Source organism: Tenrec ecaudatus, chromosome X (genome assembly GCF_050624435.1).
Source record: "Tenrec ecaudatus isolate mTenEca1 chromosome X, mTenEca1.hap1, whole genome shotgun sequence".
Classification (NCBI taxonomy): Eukaryota; Metazoa; Chordata; class Mammalia; order Afrosoricida; family Tenrecidae; genus Tenrec; species Tenrec ecaudatus.
The window spans coordinates 83101013-83115747 of record NC_134548.1 but is presented as its reverse complement, the minus strand read 5'-3'; the positions used below and the strand labels follow the sequence as shown (position 1 = coordinate 83115747).

Sequence of the window (14735 nt, the reverse complement as noted above, 5' to 3'; positions counted from 1 at the left end):
TGTAGCTTTCTCAATCTATTACTCAGTTCATTGCAATTACTTCAGCATATATATTTTGATTCACTATCAGGTGGTTTCAATGCTGCTTCTTCCTCTAATAGTTTTCTAATTTTGTATTATGGTCACTTGTTTGAGCCAATCTGTCTCGTTTCTCCGTGTCAACTGAAATTGTTGTCTGTGAGACATTATGGTGGTGTTTTATTTGTATTTCATTGAATTTTGAATATTGCTGTGATCTTCATTAACTATGTTTATGAAGGATATTGGTCTATAATTTCTTTTTTGAGTGATGTCTCTGCCTGTTTATGGTATCAGGGTAAGGCTTGCCTCATGAAAATGGATTCAGGTGTTTCCCATACTTTTCTATGCTCTAGAATAGTTTTGAAGAATTAGCATTTAGTCTTCTCTGAACATTTGGCAGAATTTATCAGGAAGCTCTCTGAACCTGAACTTTTTTCCTTGGGAGATTTTAACACCTAAATCAATTTTTATGGGTCTCTTCAGCTTTTCCACTTCGGTCCATATTATTTTAGGTAGGTAGTAGGTCTCTAGATATTTGTTCAGTTCGCCTAGATTTTCCAATTTATGGGTGTATAGTTCTTTATAGTGTTCTCTGTTATTATTATATATCATTTTCATTGATTATGTTGTACCCCTTTCATTTTATATTCATGTTATTTGCATCTTCTTCTCATCCCTTGTTAGAGTTCGTAGCGTTTTGTTGAGTTTAGTAATTCTTCTTAAAGAACTAACTTCAGGTCTTGTTTATTCTTTCTCTTTTTGCATATTAAAATATTTTAAAAATTCTTTCTATTATTATTATGTTTTCTGTTTTGATTATTTTTGCTGTGTTCTTTATTATTTCTTTTCTACTGGTGATTGCAAACTTATTTTGGTTGTTTGTTTTACTATAAGCTTATTTTTCTGTTTTATAATTATTGGGATGATGGATTAAGGCATCGACTTTGGTTATCCATTTTTAATATTTTCATTTATTGCTATAAATTTCCCTCTGTGTACTGCTTTTGCTGTATCCCAGATATCTGGGTATTTTGTGTTTGATTTAATAAGTAAAACCTAGAAAAGGAAAGGAAAATAGAAACAAGAGAAGAGAAAAAGAAAATACCAAAAAAACTTTTAAAAATACAAAACTTGTCCAGGGGAAATTAAAAGAGAATAGTAAGGAAAAACTAAAAAAAATTACTAGGGGAGGTGTACAAAGAAAAGAAAAACAAGAAACAAAAGAAAAATGAAAACAAGACAAAATATAAAAACATAGGAAAGGAAGGAAAATACAAAAAAAGTAAGAAAACTGGGTTGAAGGCAGGACCTAGAGGAAATAAATTTGTGGGGAACAGGGAACCAGTATGAGTCGGTGTCCTCTGTCATACAAGGAGTTCTCAGTGTTTGTGTTTGTGTGAGTGTAGGGAATGGGATACCCAGTCCTAACCCTAAATCCTGCCAGCATAGATGGTGTCTAGAGTCCAGGCAGCTGTTCCAGACATAATTCAAACTCAAAGGATTGCTGATATCAGGATGCTTGTTCTCAGAAGGAACTCCTTCAGTCCCAGAGGGCAGCTGAGGGAAGGATTATGGGAGAGTTCTTGCCTTCCTAAGAGTGGCTAGGGATCAGTCATGCCTTTGGCACTGAAAATTTTGATAATCTGATAAGGCAGAATTTACATGTCTCCTGATGTGGGAGTTAGACACCAGTGCTCTGTCCATGGGGGAAGCAATGCCTGTGCACAATGGAGACATTCCACCAGCCACGAGGTAGTTGAGGGGGCGGGCACTGGCCATGCTTATGGTCACCAGGAGGGTGTGGGGAAACAATGGGAGTACAACACCTTTTTGGTCACCTGTTACTGGTGTGGACATTTTTGTTATCAGGCACAATCTAACAATGCTTGTAAAAGTTCAAGATAGATATGTTGTGTCAGGTTCACTGACAATTCACCCATTCCATCTGTCTTCTCTCTTGCTGTTTTTGTTCATTTTCATATACATACTTATGTTGTTGTTAGGTGTCGATGAGTTGGTTCGCACCCATAATGACTCTATGCACAACAGACCAAGCATGATGTCCTTCTCCAGGGACCAGTTTCACCTGACAATCTATCCAAAGTATGTAAGAGAAAGTCTGGTCATCCTTGCCTCTAAGGAGTACTCTGACCTTACTTCTTCCGAGACAGATTGGTTTGTGCTTTTGGCAGTCCACAGTACTTTCAATACTCTTCTCCAGCACCACAATTCAAATGTATCCATTCTTCCTTGGTTTTCCTTATTCAGTGTCAAATTTTCACATGCATATGTGACAAATGAAAATATCATGGCTTGGGTGAGGGGCCCCTTAGTCCTAAAAGTAACATTCTTGCTTTTCAACACTCTAAAGATATTTTATTCAGCAGACATACCCAAATGCAATGCATCATTTGATCTCTTGACTGATGCTTCCATCAGTCAAGTGATTGTGGAACCGAGCAAGAAAAAAAATCCTTGACAACTTCAGCCTTTTCTCCATTTGTCATGATGCTACCCATTATTCCAGTTGTGAGTATTTTGGTCTTCTTTACTTTGATTTGTAATCCATATTGAAGGCTGCAATCCTTGATCTTCATCAGTAAGTGCTTCAAGTCCTCACTTTCAGCCAACAAGGTTGAGTCATCTGTACATCTCAGGTTTATAACAAGCTGTCCTCCGATCCTGATGTCACATTCTTCTTCATATAATCCAGTTCCTCTAGTTACTTGCTCAGCATACAGATTGAGCAAGTATGGTGAGAGAATACAACCCTAATGCACACCTTTCCTGATTTTAAACCTCATACTATTCCCTTGTTCTGTTCATGCCACTTCCTCTTGATCCATGTACAAGTTCCATATGAGCACAATGAAGTGTTCTGTAATTCCCACTCTTTTCTAGATTATCTATATTTTATTATAGTCCACACAGTTGAATACTTTGGCGTAGTCAATAAAACACAAGCATTTTTATAGTGTTCTCTGCTTTCAGCCAAGATCCATCTGACATCAACAGTAATACCCTTTGTTCCACATCCTATTCTGAATCCAACCTGAACTCTGTCAATGCACCACTGTAAACATTGTTAGATGGTCTTCGGCAAAATTTTACTTGCATACAATATAAATCATATTGTACTATAGTTTGAGAATTCACTGAGTCACCTTACTTTGGAATTGACACAAATATGGATCTCTTCTAGTCATTTGGCCAAGTACCTGTCCTCCAAATTTCCTGGCATAGACGAATAAGGGTTTATGGTCCTTCATCATTTTATTGAAACAATTGAATTAGTGTAGTAGTCAGATTATTATTTTATGTTAACAAGTCACAACCTGATGCAACGTCCTTTGGGGTGTGGTCTTCCCATAGGAGGACCCTAGACTCTCCCTTTCCCTCTCTCTGCCACTGAATCTGAGAGCTGCCAGAATCCTGCAATGTTTCCACCAACTTTGAATCCACATGCCTCTGCATTCACCGGCCTGTGATCTTCTTGCATTATGCATCATTACCTGTGCCTGTATAAATCTAAAGAGGGACTTGTGGACTAACATCGGACTTATGGACTTGAGTTGGACTGGGCTGGTATATTTTCTTGATAAATAATAATTTTTATAAAAAGCTCTTTCTTACTCATGTATGAGTGTCACTGAATTTATTTCTCTCATCAACCTGGTCTGACACAATTGGTATTCTAGTAATTCCTTGGGCCTTGCTTTTGGCTAAAGTATTCAGTTCAGCTTGAAATTCTTCCTTTAGCACCAATGGTTCTTGCTCATGTGCTACCTTCTGAAATGGTGGAATGTTGACTAGTTCCTTTTGCTACAATGACTCTGTATTCTTTCCCTCTTCTCTTTTGATGCTTTCTACATAATTCAATATTTTGCCCATAGAATCTTTCAGTATTACAACTCGAGCCTTGAATTTTTTCTTAAGTTCTGAGTGTGTTCTTCCCTTTAGATTTCTAATTCTAGGTCTTTGCACATTTCATTATAATATTTCGACTTTGTCTTCTCTAGTTGTCCCTTGAAATGTTCTATCAACTCTGACTCCATAATTTCTTCCATTTGCCTTTGCTACTCTATAATTAAGAGCAAGTTTTAGATTCTCCTCTGACATCCACTTTGATCTTTTATTTCTTTCCCATTTTTAAAATGACCTTTTGCTTGCTTCATGTATGATGTGCTTTATATCCTCCTACAGCTCATCAGGTCATTAGCATTGAATGGGTTAAATCTACTCTTGAGATGTTCTCAAAATTCAGGTGGGATAGACTTGAGGTTGTATTTTGCTCTCATAGACTTGTTTTGATTTTCTTCAGCTTTATCCTGAAATTACATATGAGCAATGATGATCTGTGCCACCATTACCCACTGACCTTGTTTTATAGCTGCTGATATTGAGTTTCTCCATGATCTCTTCTCACAGATACATACAATCTTCAGCTTTGCTTCTATCACCTAGTATATATTTTACAACTATTACTCCTTCCTCTTTGTTTCCCATTTTTGCATTCTATTAACTGATAATTATCGATGCATCTTGATCGCACATTTCATCAATTTCTGACTGACTGAAGTCAATAGAATTCTTCCATTTCTTCATCACTAGCTTTTTTGATTGGTGCATATATTTGTATAGTGGTTGTATTGATTAGATTTTCCTTAAGGCAGATATAACTCTATCGTAGGCAGCATTGTACTTCAAGACAGATTTTGCAATGTCTTTTTTGACAATAAGTGCCACACTATTCCTCTTGTTTGTGTTATTCCCAGCATAGAAAATCATATGATTTTCTGACTCAAAATGGTCAATACCAGTCCTTTTTAGCTCACTAAGGCCTAGGATATCAATCTTTATGTGTTCCAATTTAATTGTTGATGATGTTCTAGTTTCCTAGATTCATATTTCCCACATTCCCAGTTCTAATCATTATCAGATTTTTGCAGCTGTTACAATAACTCTTTTGGTAAAGTCGTTGGAAGCCAAAATGTGCCTAAATTTTCGGAGGTCCCAGTTATTTATTTTGTTTTCTGCTGTTTGTGTATATTTAATTGTTTGATAGTGTATTTATGCCATGTATTAGGAACCTTAACTTTTTAGTTTTTTTCATTGATGATCTATATAGTTTTAGGCTTTTCATTTAGATATTTGAGCCATCTTGAGTTCATTTGCATTCAATGTTTTTGTATGTTGTGTTTTTATTATTTTTAACTCAAGGAATTTTTCAGTTCCTCTTATGATTTTTCTTCTTTTACTTATCAGTGTTAAAGCAGGATGTTATTCACTTTCCTTGAATTTAATTTTTCCTCTTGATTTCTAAGTTTATACTGTTATGATATGAGAAGATGCCTTGTAATATCTAGAGAGTTTTTAATTTGTTGAGGTTTGCTTTGTGGCCTAACAGATAATCTACCTGGATAATGTCCCATGTATTCTGGAAAAGAATGTATATTGTATTAATGTTGGACAGCGTGCTTTGTATATGCTGATGAAGTCAAATTGGTTGATTATATTGTTTGGTTCTTTTGTTTCTTTGTTGAGTTTCCTTCTAATTGTTCTTTCCTTTATTGAAAGTAGGGTATTACAGTTTTCTGTGATTATTGTGCAGTTTTCTCTCTCTCTTTAATTTTGTAAGAATGTAATTCATGCATTTTCAGGATCTTTTATTGGATGCAGACATATTTATTATGACTATATCCTTTTGTTCAATTGACCATTTAATCATTATATAATGCCCTTCTTTGTCTCTTGAACTGGAGTTTACCTTAAAGTTTATTTTATCAGAAACTATTATTGCCACTTCTCCTGTTTTATTGCCATTAGCTTGCTGTATTTCTTCCATTCTTTTTTATTCTTTGTGACTAAAGCATGTTCCTTATAGACACCATGTGAACGAGTCCTGTTTTCTTATTACTTTCTCTTGAAAGTATTACTTTCTACTTTTCTTATTACTCTCTTATTACTTACTTATGAATGAGTCCTGCTGTCTGTTACTCTTTGTCTCTTGACTGGTATACTTCATTATTTTGCATCCTATGTAATCATCGATATGTATGCAATCATTGCTGTCATTTGTTGTGCATGTGCTTTTGGGGTGGGGGAGCTCTGCTGTTTCTTTATTCCAAATAATTTCCTAATCTGAGTTCACTTTTTAATGTGTTTTCTTTTAATTTTCTTCATTATTATTGTTTTAGTGCCTACTAAATCTTTATTATTTTCCTTTTATTTTATTTTTTATTAAATCATTTTATTGGGGCTCATATATCTCTTATCACAATCCATACATACATCAATTATATAAAGCACACTTATATATTTGTTGCCCTCATCATTCTCAAAATTTGCTTTCCGCTTGGGTTCCTGGAATCAGCTCCTCATTTTCCTTTGTTCCCTCCCCTCCCCCTTCCCTGCCCCTCCTCCTCCCTCATGAACCCTTAATAATTTATAAATTATTATTTTATCTTATCTTACACTGCCCAGCGTCTCCCTTCACCCACTTTTCTGTTGTCCAATCCCCCAGAGAGGAGGTTATATGTAGATCCTTGTGATTGGTACCCCCTTTCTACCCCGCCTTCCCTCCCGGTACGGCCACTCTCACCGCTGGTCCTGAGGGGTTCATCTGTCCTAGATTCTCTGTGTTTCCAGTTCCCATATGTACCGCTGTGCATCCTCTGGTCTAACCAGGTTTGCAAGGTAGAATTGGGATCATGATAGTTGGAGGGAGGAAGCGTTTAAAAACTTGAGGAAGGTTGTGAGTTTCATTATTACTAGATTGAACCCTGAGTGACTCATCTCCTCCCCACTACCCCTCTGTGAGTGATGTGCAGTTGTCTACAGATGAGCATTGGGTCCCCATCACGTGCTCCCCTCATTCATGATGATATGATTCTCCCTCCCCCCACCTGCTTTTGGTGCTTGAAACCTGGTCCGCTCGGCCCTTCATGATCACACATGTTGGTGTGCTGCTTCCATTAAAAAATTTTGATGAGCAGGATTATTCATTTTCTTGGAGGTTACCGTGTACTTTATTCTTCCTTAAATTTTAAATAGTCTGGTCTATATTGAAAGATACTTTACTTACTTTCCATTGGAACGTTCTGTAACTGCACTATTCTTTTTATATTTGTAATTCTCTTCATTCTCAATTGATATCACTGAGTTCCCTAATTTCAGTCTTGTAAGTTTGTTTTAATTAGAATTATCTAGGTTGACTGAGTGGTGGTGTTACGTATGTTAATCTCAGATTATTATCTATGGTTGTTGATTCTATGTCCAAAGAAATCCTCTTACTAATATTTGTAATTTTAGTCTGGTTTTTACAAAATCCTTAGATTTATTTTATCTGAAAATGTTCTAATTTGATCATTGTATTTAGGAGATAATTTTACTTGGTATATGATTCTTGGTTAGCAATTTTTTTCTTTCATAGTTATTTTATCACTTTCTTGCCTGTCAGGTTTCTGCTGAGAAATCAGAACTTAATCTTATTGGTTCCCCTTTATAGGTAACTTTTTGTTTTTAACAAGATGCCATAAGGATTCTTTCCTTGTCCTTAGTCTTGAAAAGTATGCTATATTTGGGTAATTTTCCTTTGGTGATTATCCTGTTTTCTTCAGACTTTTCAATGCATATTTTCTCATGTTTAATGAAATTAAGGAAGGTTTCTTCCAATAACTCTTTTTAAATATTCTCTGTGCTTTGGATTGTTTATCCCTGTTATGAAATTCTGTCCACACATAAGGTATTCCACTCAATGGTGGCCTACATAATTCTTAGACTTTCATTAAATAATAAAAAATTAATTGTTCCTCTTATCAGATTAGTATTCAGAGACATATCTAAAAGTTCACTAATATGTTCTTCCATTTAGTCAATTCCACTCTTTAAATGCATTATCTATGTCTGCAGTCTCAGTAATAATTTTATGTATTTCTGTTTATTTTTGTAATGTTTCATATATTTTGACACTTTCTTTTGATTTCTAAAATATTTGCTATGATACCTTTGTTTTGTCTGTAGCTTCTTGATCTTTTTCTTAATTTTTGTCTAACTAGCATTTCCTCTTAAATTCTTATCAGCTAGTTCTAATGCTTTTTTCCTGAGAAAGATATTTTGATGCTGTACATTGGTTACTTGGTTGAGCCACTGTCTTATTTCTTTGTGTGAATTGAAATTGTTCATTGCCCCCACGATATCATGTTGTTGTTGTATTTGTATTTAAGTGATAATTTTATGTTGGTAAGTCCTTAGCGACTTATCACCTGTCTCCTGATGGCTGTAGTAGAGATTGTGAGGGTGTGCACAGTTCTCTGTTATTCTTCTAGCAAAGTTGAAGGCAGATTTGTCTAGTGCGTTTAGCTATCTATTGATCGTTAAGTACAGGAAGAGGTAGTCACCCTTGCCAAGTAGGTGTGACTGTACAAAGTATGTGTGTTCCTGGGCCCTCAGGGCACAGGTTAATCTTCAGTCTACTAGAACAAGAAAGAAAAGAGAGAAATTAAAAATCAACAACTGCTTTAAAAAGAAGAGAATATAAAATAAAAAACAGGCAAGGGAAAGCAGGCAAAGAACAGCATGAAAGAAAATTATTAACTAAAAATGAATATAAGATAAAAACAATAGTAGAGAAAAATCAAAGAGAAAGAAATACAAGTGAAACTCTTACAATTTTCTAAGAACTCACTGCTATAGAGTTGGTGTCAATTCATAGTGACCCTTTTAAATAGGGTAGAACTGCCCCCTGTGAGTTTCCAAGACTGTAACTGTTGTTGTTATATGCTATCAAGTCCATTCTGAGTAATAGCAGCCCTATGCACCACAGAACAAAACATTACCACACTTCTTTCTAAGGAGCATTCTTTGTTCTTATGGCAGTTACTGTATCTTCAATATTCCTCACCAACACCATAACTCAAATGCATCAATTGTTCTTTGGTCTTCCTTATTCTTTGTTCAGCTTTCATATGCATATGAGTGATTAAAAATTACATGGCTTGCATCAGGTACCTCTTAGTCCTCGAAGTGACATCTTTCCTCTTTAACACTTTAAATTGATCTTGAGCAGCATATTTGCCCAATGCAATACATTGTTTTATATCTTCAATGCTGCTTCCATGAGTGTTGATTGGGGCTCCAAGTGAAAAAATTATTGACAGACTGAGTCAGAGTGCAGTGTAGCAATGATGAAACATACAATTTTTCTCTAGTTCCTAAATGCTTCCTTGCCCCCACCTCCTGCCACTGTCATGATCCAAATTCTACTTTACAAATCTCGCTAGAGCAGAAGATGTACACTGGTACAGATAGGAAATGGAAACACAGGGAATCCAGGGCGGATGATCCCTTCAGGACCAGTGGTGAGAGTGGTGATACCAGGAGGGTGAAGAGAGGGTGGGGTGGAAAGGGGGAACCAATCACAAGGATCTGCATGTGACCTCCTCCCTGGGGGACAGACAACAGACAAGTGGGTGAAGGGAGACATCGGACAGTGCAAGATATGACAAAATAATAATTTACAAATTATCAAGGGTTCATGGAGTGGGGAGTGGGAAGCGAGGGGAAAAACGAGGAGCTGATGCAGGGACTTAAGTGGAGAGCAAATATTTTGAGAATGATGAGGGCAATGAATGTACAAATGTGCTTTACACAATTGATATATGTATGGATTGTGATAAGAGTTGTATGAGCCCCTAATAAAATGATTAAAATAATTATTGACAACTTGCACCTTTTTTCTATGATGATATTATCTGTTGGTCCACTTGGAGGAGGATTTTTGTTTTCTTTACCTTGAGTTGTACTTCATACTGAAGTCTGTAGTCTTTGATCTTCATCAGTAAGGGCTTTAAATTGTATTGATTTTCAGCAAGCATAGTTATGTCATGTGCATCTCACAGTTGTCAGTGAGCTTTCTTTCAATTTTTATGCTGCATTCTTCATATAACTCAACTTCTTTGATTGTTTGTTTAACATATGGATTAAATATGCATTGTGAAAGAATAAAACCCTGATGCATACATTTCCTGATTTGAAATCATACAGTATCTCCTTGTTCCAAATATTATCTCTTGGTCTATGTTCAGATTCCATATAAGCACAATTAAGTGTCCCAGAATTTCTATTCTACTGAAAAAAATTGAGCTGCTAAAAACATTATCCAAATTTCGTTGTGGTCTACAATTGAATGCCTTTGCATAGTCAATAAAACACAAGAAACATATTTCTTGTATTCTCGATGTTAAGCCCAATCCATCTGTAGTCAACTATGTTATCCCTCTTTCTATGTCTTCTGAATAAAATGCCCTCTGACTGCTGCCTGTCAATGTACTATTATATTCATTTAAAAATTATAGTCAGAAGAATGTTTTACTTGAATAGATATTAATGATATTGCTTGATAATTTTTGCATTCTGTTTGATTGCCTTTCTTTGAAATGGGCACAGATATGGATCTCTTTTAGTTGCTTGGTGAGGTAGCTATCTTCCAAATTTCTTGGTATAGACTAATGAGCCCTTTCAGGGATTCATCAGCTTGCTGAAAAATGTCCAGTGCTATCCAATAAATTCTTAGAACATTTTTAAAATTAATACCTTCAATGCAGTTTGGACATATTTCGATATTATCAGTTCTTGATCATATGCTACCCCTTAAAATGTCAAACAATTCATTTTGGTACTGTGACTCTGATTTCCTTTCATTTTCTTGTGCTACTTCCTGCAACATTAAATATCCTACCCATGTTTTACAAAATATTAAAGAATTCTTGTGATTTTTTAGGTTATGGTAATAAATGTCTTTATTTTTTATGTGTTGATTATTGTTGTGGGCTACATAGTGGACTCACAAAGATCATCATCCCAAGAAAAAGGTTCTTTACAAATGCAATAAAGGTAAGAATCTCAAGATGAGAAGATCCCCTTGGGGTATTTGGGTAGGCCTTAAATTGCACCAGAAATGATTTTTAAGAAGAGAAATGTAAAAGAGGGTACACAGACACAGATTAGAGACCTGCAGAGTAGGTGATAAAGCACAGAGGTAAAGATTAGAGAGGTGTAACCAAAAGCCCCAAATAGTAAGGCAAGCACAAGAAGCTGCAAGAGGCAAGCAGCAGATTCTTCCCCAAGGACTCCCCATGAGGCCATAGATGCAGACTTGGAAAAAGGATGTACTGTAACAGGACTAGGATGTACTGTTACAGGACTGGAGACCACAGGTAATTGGGTTACTTCTTGATGCAGGATTTTTGTACCTTCAGGTCCTGCCTGCTCTAGCCTGATCTCATATATACCACTTCCATTTAATGATGGAGGGCTGCTGTGAGCATCCAACTTTGTTACTCTGGGGGTCAGACGAAACATGGTTCCTGATACGCAGATCAGGTCACATGGTGACTTGGTGGCCCATTGTGAGGCATTCTTTCTCAGTAACAGGCCAAAAACTGTTTTTCAAAAGAGGATTAATTGTCTGCAGTTTTGCTCCAAACCCCTAAGGGTCTGCACTGTGATTTGCCTATAGGGGCCTGCGGACGACTCTAACCTGCATCTCTATCTGCCACAGACACCTCAAGCACCACAGAGCAGATTTCTGGGCATCCTGAACCTGTTGAAGAGCCTGCTTTTGTTCTTGGCAGCTTTTTGAGTCACTTGAATAGGCCAGAGTAGCACACCAAATGAGGCATATGTAGTCTCCATTGTCCAGAGAGGTACACTGGGCAGAGGGTGTCCTTTTTAGTTGTGGGAGGGGCTAGGTGGAATAACTTACTTTAATAGGAATATCTCAACATGTCCCCACCACTGGAAATTTCACCGAAGTGGTTCTTGTTACATGCCATCGAGTCTCTTATGACCTATAGTGACCCCACGCTCAACAGAATGAAATACTGCCCGGTCCTGCACCAGCCTCACAAATGTTCCTATGCTTGAGCCCATTGTTGCATCCACGGTGTCAATCCATCACCTTGAGGTCCTTTCCTCATTTTTGCTGCCACTGAATTTTACCAAGCATAGTGTCCTTCTCCAGGGACTTCTTTTCCCTGATAACATGTCCAAAGTATGCAAGATGAAGTCTCACCATCCTTGCCTCTAAGGTACTTCTTCCAAGACAAATTTCTCTCCCCTTTTAGCAGTCCATGGTACTTTCAATATTCTTTGTCAATACTACAATTCAAATGTATCCACTCTTCTTCTGACTTCCTTATTCAATGTCCAATTTTCACATACATAGAAGAGGATTGAAAATAACATGGCTTGGGTCAGCTGTACCTTAGCCTCTAAGTAACATCCTTGCTTTTCAGTACTACCAAGGGGTCTTCTGTTCCGCCCCCCCCCCGTCCCCGCTCTCCAAGACTCCCACTTCTCTGCCGCCCACCACCCCCGGGAGCCCACTGGCCGGAAACAGGAACAGCAGCTAGCTTTCAGGGCAGTTGGAACTACAGTGAGTACCCACTTGCTTGCCAGCTCTTGGCGCAGGAGAGGACGGACCCTCAAACCCCAACACCCAGAGACCCCACCCCAGAGTGTGTGGAAGCTGAATGGGAGCAAAGTGCTTTTGGGCAACTCCCTCTAGGTAGGAGGAGGAGGGCCTGTGGAAGGGGAAGCTGACACCGCTGGTGCCCATTCCTGCCGTCACTTGACGCTCATGTTCAAGGAGCCAGTTTTCGATGTTGGAAAGAAGTGACTTCTCTGTTTAATAAGGATGATGAACAACATTTGCTTGAAAGATGCATATCTCCCAGGTATAAAGAAACTAATTTACAATTAAAAGAAGAGTTAAAGGCAGAGAAGAAATAAGGATTTGGGAACAATTTGGTTTTAAAACAAAATACACAGCCGAAAACACTAGGGCAGACTGAAGATGGGGAGCCTTCAAAAATTGCTGTTGAAAATGTAGCAGCTGATTCAGGTGACACCATGGGCGACCATTTGTCTTGGCCAGTCTTGGAAGATGGCATTCAAGGGTCTACTAAGTATACTAACCTTGTCAGCTCAGGAAATACCTCCAGTTGGAGCATCAAGTTAGCAGGGAAGCTCTTCGGTGCCAGACGACATAGCAAAGGCTATCTGACAGATAGCCAGGACGAGTTCAAATGATGGCCGAAATGAAATGCTGTATGAATGAATAAGTCCACTATTGCCATGGATTTTCAAACCTAAATTTGCCTAACATTCCATCTTTATATTTCATTTTATTTAGATTCTTATAGTTTGCCATTTGCTTTAATTAGTATATGGCTAAGTCTTCTGTTTCTCACATTAAAAAAATAGAGTGTCTACTTTGTGCCTATGTTTCATATTTGAATTTTATTTTCATATGTTGAATTTTGAAATCTCCAAGCATACTACACATTTACAATTCTTATAATTCATGTTTTGCTGAAACTGAAGACGTGAATTTTAAAACTATACAAAATGCATTTTATTCTTTTCAAAACCATTTTATTGGGAGTTAATACAGATATCATATCACTCCATAGTTCAAGCACATCTGGTAGTATTATACAATTGCTACCACAATTAGTCTCATCTCAAAACATCCTCTTCCTTCTTGAACTCCTTGACATTTGTTTCCTTTTACCTACCCCCACCAACTGTACCCCGTAGAAATCCTTATCATACTTGCTGTCCCTATAGGTTATCAATCCTGGGTTTCATATACAGAAAAAACATACAACAAAAATTCAAGAGGGTGACCCCCAGTAACATAACACATTTGAAATAAACACCAATGTGAACAAACAACAACAAAATACAGAAAATGTTGAAAACCAGATCAGGACTAATGTGAATCAGAGAGGGGATCAACTGACAAGGTTTTAACTGTTCAAGTCAGGTTTATCATTTTGATCTTCTATAGTCATCTGATGCTGAACTATAATAGCAATGATTTGTATTTGACACCGAATTATTTTCGTATTGTTCTTGGTTGTAGTTCTTGTTTCAAAATTCCTCATACCTTTTTTCTTGCATGCAACATAAATGAACAGTCTATGAAATGCAAGAATGTGGCAGTTAGGCAATTCTCTGTTGTCAGAAAATTGATATCCAGGTGGTTAAATGAATCTTCCAAAGGTTATGTTAAATGTTTATTTTAACAAATTAACATTTTTCCTTATTAACTTAAAATATATAAACAAATTAAATACTGGAAAAGTAAAGGTTATATTTGAGTATAAAATGTCAATATTTGAATATATGTATATTCATTTATTGTCTAAGGAGGAATAGCCTCCAGGGTGCACATTGATAGGCAATGTTTTGAGATATTATTTTTCTTTCTCCTGAACTTTTAAATGTTGATCTTTGTTTTCTTCTAAATATTTACTCTCCTTTGTTTACAGATTAAAGAATGCTATTAAGAATGGATACATTTTAGTAACTTGAAACTCAATTGTGTTTGGAAAACATTAACTTGCTCTCACTATAGAATTCAAACTGTATATAAAATACTAGAAGTGCTTCTTTGATATTTTACCCAAGTTTTTAATGAAATGCTTACTATGACTGATGTTAGGTCTAAGACTTCCATTCTCCACCCCCACCCCCCAAAAAGAATAACTTGTCATTTGAGGGCATCGTGCAGTAGTTTTGTGTCTCCATCTTTCTCAAATTAAAGTTGTCTCTAGACTTGCTTACTGTCCTTCACAATGGGGTCCTATATATCAGGTAAACTAGTAATGTGTGCCTCCTTACCAATATGGCTCTTATAAGCAGGT

General features: G+C 36.8%; 1 pseudogene; it reads left to right on the top strand.

The window, feature by feature from the left end:
* The window catches only part of LOC142433466 (testis development-related protein pseudogene), an 85932-nt pseudogene extending 72819 nt beyond the window's left edge, over window positions 1-13113 (top strand).
* Window positions 13114-14735: the final 1622 nt, after the last annotated feature.